Source organism: Ovis canadensis, chromosome 3 (genome assembly GCF_042477335.2).
Source record: "Ovis canadensis isolate MfBH-ARS-UI-01 breed Bighorn chromosome 3, ARS-UI_OviCan_v2, whole genome shotgun sequence".
Classification (NCBI taxonomy): Eukaryota; Metazoa; Chordata; class Mammalia; order Artiodactyla; family Bovidae; genus Ovis; species Ovis canadensis.
In genome coordinates this window covers 143,625,478-143,632,849 of record NC_091247.1, presented here as the reverse complement: position 1 = coordinate 143,632,849, position 7,372 = coordinate 143,625,478, and positions in this window count along the sequence as shown.

Below are 7,372 nucleotides of genomic sequence, written 5' to 3'. Positions count from 1 at the left end.
AGACACAATGAGACCAAAGGTGGGTGAGACTTTCAAATATACTGGTTCCTTTGGGCTTGCCTGGTAGCTCAGATGGTAAAGCATCTGCCCGCAGTGAGGGAGACCTGGGTTCTATCCCCGGGTTGGGAAGATCCCCTGGAGAAGGAAATGGCAACCCACTCCAGTACTCTTGCCTGGAAAATTCCATGGATGGAGGATCCTGGTAGGCTACAGTTCATGGGATCGCAAAGAGTCTGATATGACTAAGCAGCTTCACTGGTTGGGAATCAAGGTTCCTAGGGAAAAGGATGTGGCAAGGGGGCGGGAAAACTGTCTAACAAGAACCATATCTTGGAAGACTTGGGCGCTGTAGCTCCCAGAACGCTCTTGACCAAGTGGTGGGTCATTGTGCACCAAGACTAAGTAACATCTTCAATGCCACAGCTACACTAGATGACTTCAAAAGCAGGCAGGCTATATATGTGGGTGTTAATAAGGTGAGTCAGCATAGGAGTCTGCTTATATCTGTTACCCACTGGCTAGATTAAGAGATGATGGGATATGGGCTGAAAAATGACTCAGTGGGGCTGAAGGAGACTTAGGGCTGCCTGACAAATGGCATGCCTTCGAGTGTCCATCTCAACTCCAAAAATTCCTCATATTGTTTCATGATGTGTCAGTTCAGATTCTGGGACAGTTAAGGTAATGTTCCCAATATGTGTATCTTATTTCAACAGGCAGTAGAATTAACGATCACTGAAACCCTGTGGGATCAGGTGAGTACAGAGGGGTCCTCTTTGACAGCATAGTGAGAGATGAGAGAAGGGAGGGAAGCTTAAGAAAGGAGCACATTTCCTTCCTTCTCCATGCGTAATTTGCGGATTGATGGTAAGGAATTCCTACCGCCCTCCCATCTTGTTCTACTATTCATCTAGTCCCAAATCCTCAGACACTCCTTGCGTCTCTGCATTTCAGTGCCCATTCTCAACATCCACTTCTCCATTAGATAAGCCCTTTCAACTATGTTTTCTCTACCAGCATTGTATAAGCACTGTACAATTAATAATTTAAATCTCATCCACTAGCAAGTACCTTAGGGCAAGTACTGAAAAACCCATATATTTTAACTCTCAGATGAGAGGAAGACAATTTACCATTTTGATATGAAAATTAAAGATCCTAACTCCATTTATTATTAGAAAGAAATATTTTACCTCCAGAGCCACTCAGATGATATGACAAATTGTCTACCGATAGCCCTTGATTCCTCTGTCATAAAAACTAAAGAGTTGGCCCTTTCAGAATGAGGTACCTTCAAAATTAACCTCTCAAAAATAAATACGTCAACCTAAAGAGTTCAGTTCAGTTCAGATCAGTCGCTCAGTCATGTCCGACTCTTTGTGACCCCATGAATCTCAGCACGCCAGGCCTCCCTGTCCATCACCATCACCCGGAGTTCACTCAGATCACGCCCATCGAGTCCGTGATGCCATCCAGCCATCTCATCCTCTGTCGTCCCCTTCTCCTCCTGCCCCCAATCCCTCCCAGCATCAGAGTCTTTTCCAATGAGTCAACTCTTCACATGAGGTGGCCAAAGTACTGGAGCTTCAGCCTTAGCATCATTCCTTCCAAAGAAATCCCAGGGCTGATCTCCTTCAGAGTGGACTGGTTGGATCTCCTTGCAGTCCAAGGGACTCTCAAGAGTCTTCCCCAACACCACAGTTCAAAAGCATCAATTCTTTGGCGCTCAGCTTTCTTCACAGTCCAACTCTCACATCCACACATGACCACAGGAAAAACCATAGCCTTGACTAGACGGACCTCAGTTGGCAAAGTAATGTCTCTGCTTTTGAACATACTATCTAGATTGGTCATAACTTTTCTTCCAAGGAGTAAGCGTCCTTTAATTTCATGGCTGCAATCACCATCTGCAGTGATTTTGGAGGCCCCCAAAATAAAGTCTGACACTGTTTCCACTGTTTCCCCATCTATTTCCCATGAAGTGATGGGACTGGATGCCATGATCTTCGTTTTCTGAATGTTGAGCTTTAAGACAACTTTTTCACTCTCCTCTTTCACTTTCATCAAGAGGCTTTTTAGCTCCTCTTCACTTTCTGCCATAAGGGTGGTGTCATCTGCATATCTGAGTAGACACATTTAATTTCATTCATTTGAATGAAAAGTTAACTCCATAAAATGACCAATTTCTGCATAATTACTAGTGAGCTGTTGTTTCTGAGGGAAACATGCCAATTGTTTCTGGAGTTCCTGTTGTAACATGATTATGATCGTGTCATTAGCACAGAAGAGGATTCTTTCCTTCCATCGACTATGGCAAAAAGGTCTATATAAAGGCATTAAAAGACATAGAATTTGCTTAAGTCACTCATATATAATTTAAACATAATTTCAATAGGTGGGACATCATTCTGTTTTGATTATTTATATCAATAACCTCAGATATTCATTGACATGAATCTGCCACGGGTGTACATGAATTCCCAATCCTGAACCCCCCTCCCACCACCCTCCCCATATCATCTCTCTGGGTCATCCCAGTGCACCAGCCCCAAGCATCCTGTATCCTGTATTGAACCTAGACTGGTGATTCATTTCTTACATGATAGTATACATGTTTCAGTGCCATTCTCCCAAATCATCCCACCCTCTCCCTCTCCCACAGAGTCCAAAAGTCTGTCTATACATCTATGTCTTCTTTAGAGTATTTTAATAAAGATTCTGAAGAAGAATAAATGCCAGATTCACTCTGTGGCATCAGAGATTACCAACATGATTTTTTAAATGCTTCAAAATGTTCTACAGACCACCAAATTTATTGACAATAATTTAAATCAGAATAATGGCCAGCAGCAGAAACATATTCATGGAGCTTTCCTGTCCTTTAACTTAATATATTTGAGAGATTCAGACCCATTATTGGAGAGGTCTGAGATGTTGAAAAGAAAAGAAAAGAATATGAGTTTGTACTTGGATGTGAAGAACTGCCCTTTCTGTGGTTATGAAAAACATAGTGTTTTAACATCATTTCAAGGAAATTAGATCAAATCACTAGAATTGTTTTAAAGAGAACAAGTTGGAAAAAAATCTTCTTTTATAGAAGACAGACTAATCATATGTTTGGTAATGAATGAAACTGTTCAATCTATCAAGAGAGTGTTTTGGGTTCTGAAAACTTTTTGAGTTGAAAGAGAAACACATGTTCATTAAGTCACCAATGGGAATTTGTTGCCTTCAGTCTTCTAACTGAGGCAATGCCATGAGCAGTTACTCTCAGAATCCACAGGATTAAGCCCTGCATTTTGAAATTGCTTTAAAATAGACTTGTATTTAGAGAATGTGAGAGAAAATTATTTTAATTCTATAAAAAGGGATGTCTTTTTCACTTTGATGAAATTTCCTTGTTTTCCCAGAAATAGGAAAATGACAACCAAGGTAACAATTCTCAAATATAAAAACACAAGATTTCACTTTATATTTAAATGGTCTATTAGTACAGACGCTAACTATGCTCATTAATAGCCAAAGCAAACTGCTATAAACTTTCACAGAACACAGATATTCACTTGGAGTTTCTGAGACCTTTCCAAAACTATCAGCTATTTCAGCTTCCCAATTTTGACATTCTAGTTGCATACACATTTAAACTGTGATATAGAGATGAGAATTAGAGGAAAAGTGATCACTTCTGAACCTATAAGAGCAATTATTCACAAGAAGCTAAGCAGAAAAAGACTATAAATCAAAGACTATGAATTCTTTAAATTAAAAAAAAAGTAAGTGAAAGTCTCCACAGCCTCTGTCCTGCAAGGCCCCATTGAACAACACTATGTAACATAATCAACCTTTTTATTCTCTGTCTTTCAATGACTTTTCTGATAAGTTTTACAGAAAGAAAAAAAAACAATTAAAATGTTGTACAAGAATAACTAATGTTCTTTAATTACTGTATTGCTAAAGAGTTGATTATATAATGGTCAGAAAACCATCCTATGGGGAACCAGTACATAATTGGATACTTACAACATAATAAAAGAATATAAAACATATATAAATATATAAGAGATTTATATAAATATATGAGATGAATATAAAACAGCAGATGGTGACTGCAGACATGAAATTAAAAGATGCTTACTCCTTGGAAGAAAAGTTATGACCAAACTAGACAGCATATTAAAAAACAGAGACATTATTTTGCCAACAAAGGTCCATCTAGTCAAAGATATGGTTTTTCCAGTAGTCATGTATGGATGTGAGAGTTGGACTATAAAGAAAGCTGAGTGCCAAAGAATTGATGCTTTTGAACTGTGGTATTGGAGAAGACTCTTGAGAGTCCCTTGGACTGCAAGGAGATCCAACCAGTCCATCCTAAAAGAAATCAGTCCTGAATATTCATTGGAAGGACTGATGCTAAAGCTGAAGCCCCAATATTTTGGCCACCTGATGTGAAGAACTGACTCTTTTGAAAAGACCCCGATGCTGGGAAAGACTGAAGGCAGGAGGAAAAGGGGACTACAGAAGATGATATGGTTGGATGGCATCACCAACTCAATGGACATGAGTTTGAGTAAACTCTGGGAGTTGGTGATGGACAGGGAAGCCTAGCATGCTGCAGCCCACGGGGTTGCAAAGAATCGGAGACAACTGAGCGACTGAACTGATAAAGAATGAACATAGGGTTGATGAGAAGCAATAAGCTGATAATTGGAACAGCCCATCCCACTGACTATTCAGATTATATATGCTCCCTTATAAGCATGTGAAAGTAGGAAAGTCCACTAGACCATCCAGGTATGACCTATAACAAATCCCTTATGATTATACAGTGGAGATTACAAATAGATTCAAGGGATTAGATCTGGTAGACGGAGTGCCAGAAGAACTATGGACAGAGGTTTGTAACATTGTACAGGACACAGTGACCAAAACCATTTCAAAGAAAAAGAAATGCAAGAAAGCAAAGTGGTTGTTGTTTTTTTTAATTTAAATTTATTTATTTTAATTGGAGGCTAATTACTTTACAATATTGTATTAATTTTGCCGTACATCAACATGAATCCACCACGGGTGTACACGTGTTCCCAATCCTGAACCTCCCTCTCACCTCCCTCCCTGTAACCATCCCTCTGGGTCATCCTAGTGCACTAGCCCCAAGCATCCTATATCCTACATTGTACCTAGACTGGCAATTCATTTCTTATATGATATAATACATGTTTCAATGCCATTCTCCCAAATCATCCCACCCTCTCCCTCTCCCACACAGTCCAAAAGACTTCTATACATCTGCGTCTCTTTTGCTGTCTCACATACAGGGTTATCGTTACCATCTTTCTAAATTCATATATATGACAAATGCTAACAAGTATGAAAGGGGAAATTAACAATAACACAATAATAGTGGGAGACTTTAATACCCTACTCACACCTATGGATAGATTGACTAAACAGAAAACTAACAAGGAAACACAAACTTTAAATGATACAATAGACCAGTTAGACCTAATTGATATCTATAGGACATTTCACCCCAAAACAATGAATTTTACCTTTTTACCAAAGTGGTTGTTTAAGGAGGCTTTACTAATATCTGAGGAAAGAAAAGAAGCAAAAAGCAGGAGAGAAAGGGAAAGATATACCCAACTGAATGCAGAGTTCCAGAAAAAAAGCAAGGAGAGATAAGAAAGCCTTCTTAAACTAACAATGCAAAGAAATAGAGGAAAACAATAGAATGGAAATGACTAGAGGTCTCTTCAAGAAAACTGGAGATATCAAGGGAACACTTCAAGCAAGGATGGCATGATAAAGGACCTAACAGAGGTAGAGACTAGAAGAGGTGGCAAGAATACACAGAAGAATTGCACAAAAAAAGGTCTTAATGACCCAGATAACCATAATGGTGTGGTCACTCACCTAGAGCCAGACATCTTGGCATGTGAAGTCAAGTGGGCCTTAGGAAGCATTACTACCAACAAGGCTAGTGGAGGAGATTGAATACCAGCTAAGCTATTTAAAATACTAAAAGATGATGCTCTTAAAGTGCTGCGCTCAAAATGTCAGCAAATTTGGAAAACTCAGCAGTGGCCACAAGACTGGAAAAGATCAGTTTTTATTCCAATCCCAAAGAAGGGCAATGCCAAAGAATGTTCAAGCTACCATACAATTGCGCTCATTTCACAAGTTAGCAAAGTAATGCTCAACAGCCTTCAAGCTAGGTTTAGCAGTACATGAACTGAGAACTTCCAGACGTACAAGCTGGATTTCGAAGAGGCAGAGGAACCAGAGGTCAAATTGCCAACATTCGCTGGATCATAGAGAAAGCAAGCAAGTTACAGAAAAACATCTACATTTGCTTCATTGACTATGTTAAAGCCTTTGACTGTGTGGATCGCAACAAACCATGCAGATAAAGAAACAGGAGTACCAGACTACCTCACGTGTCTCCTAAAAAACCTGTATGCAGGTCAAGAAGCAATGGTTAGAACCAGACATGGAACAACAGACTGGTTCAAAACTGGAAAAGGCTCTATATTGTCACTCTGCTTATTTAATTTTCTATGCAGAGTGTATCATGCAAAATGTCAGGCTGGGTGAATCACAACTAGGAATCAAGATTGCCAGGAGAAATATCAATAACCTGAGATAAGCAGATGATATCACTTTAACAGCAGAAAGTGAAGAGCCTCTTTATGAGAGGGTAAAAGAGGAGAGTGGAAAAGCTGACTCAAAACTCAACATTCAAAAAACTAGTAAGATCATGGCACCCGGTCCCATTACTTCATAGCAAATAGATGATGAAAAAGTAGAAACAGTGACAGATTTTATTTTCCTGGGCTCCAAAATCACTGTGGACAGTGACTGAAGCCATGAAACTATAAGACACTTGCTCTTTGGAAGGAAAACTATGACAAACCTAGACAGCATATTAAAAACCAAAGACATCACTTTGCCAACAAAAGTCCATATAGTCAAAACTGTGGTTTTCTTCAGTAGTCATATACAGATGTGAGAGTTGGACCATAAAGAAAACTTGAGTGCCAAAGAATTGATGCTTTCAAATTGTGGTGCTGGAGAAGACTCCTGAGAGTCCCCTGGACTGCAACATCAAACTAGTCAGTCCTAAAGGAAATCAACGCTGAATATTTACTGGAAGGACTGACGCTGAAGCTTTAATACTTTGGCAACCTGATACGAAGAGCTGACTCACCTGAAAGCCTGTGATGCTGGGAAAGATTGACAACAAAAGGATATGGGGATGGTAGAGGATGAGATGGTTAGATAGCATCACTGACTTAAAGCACATGAATCCGAGGAAACTCCAGAGGACAGAGGAGCCTGGGGTGCTGCAGTCCAAGGAATTGCAAAGAGTCGG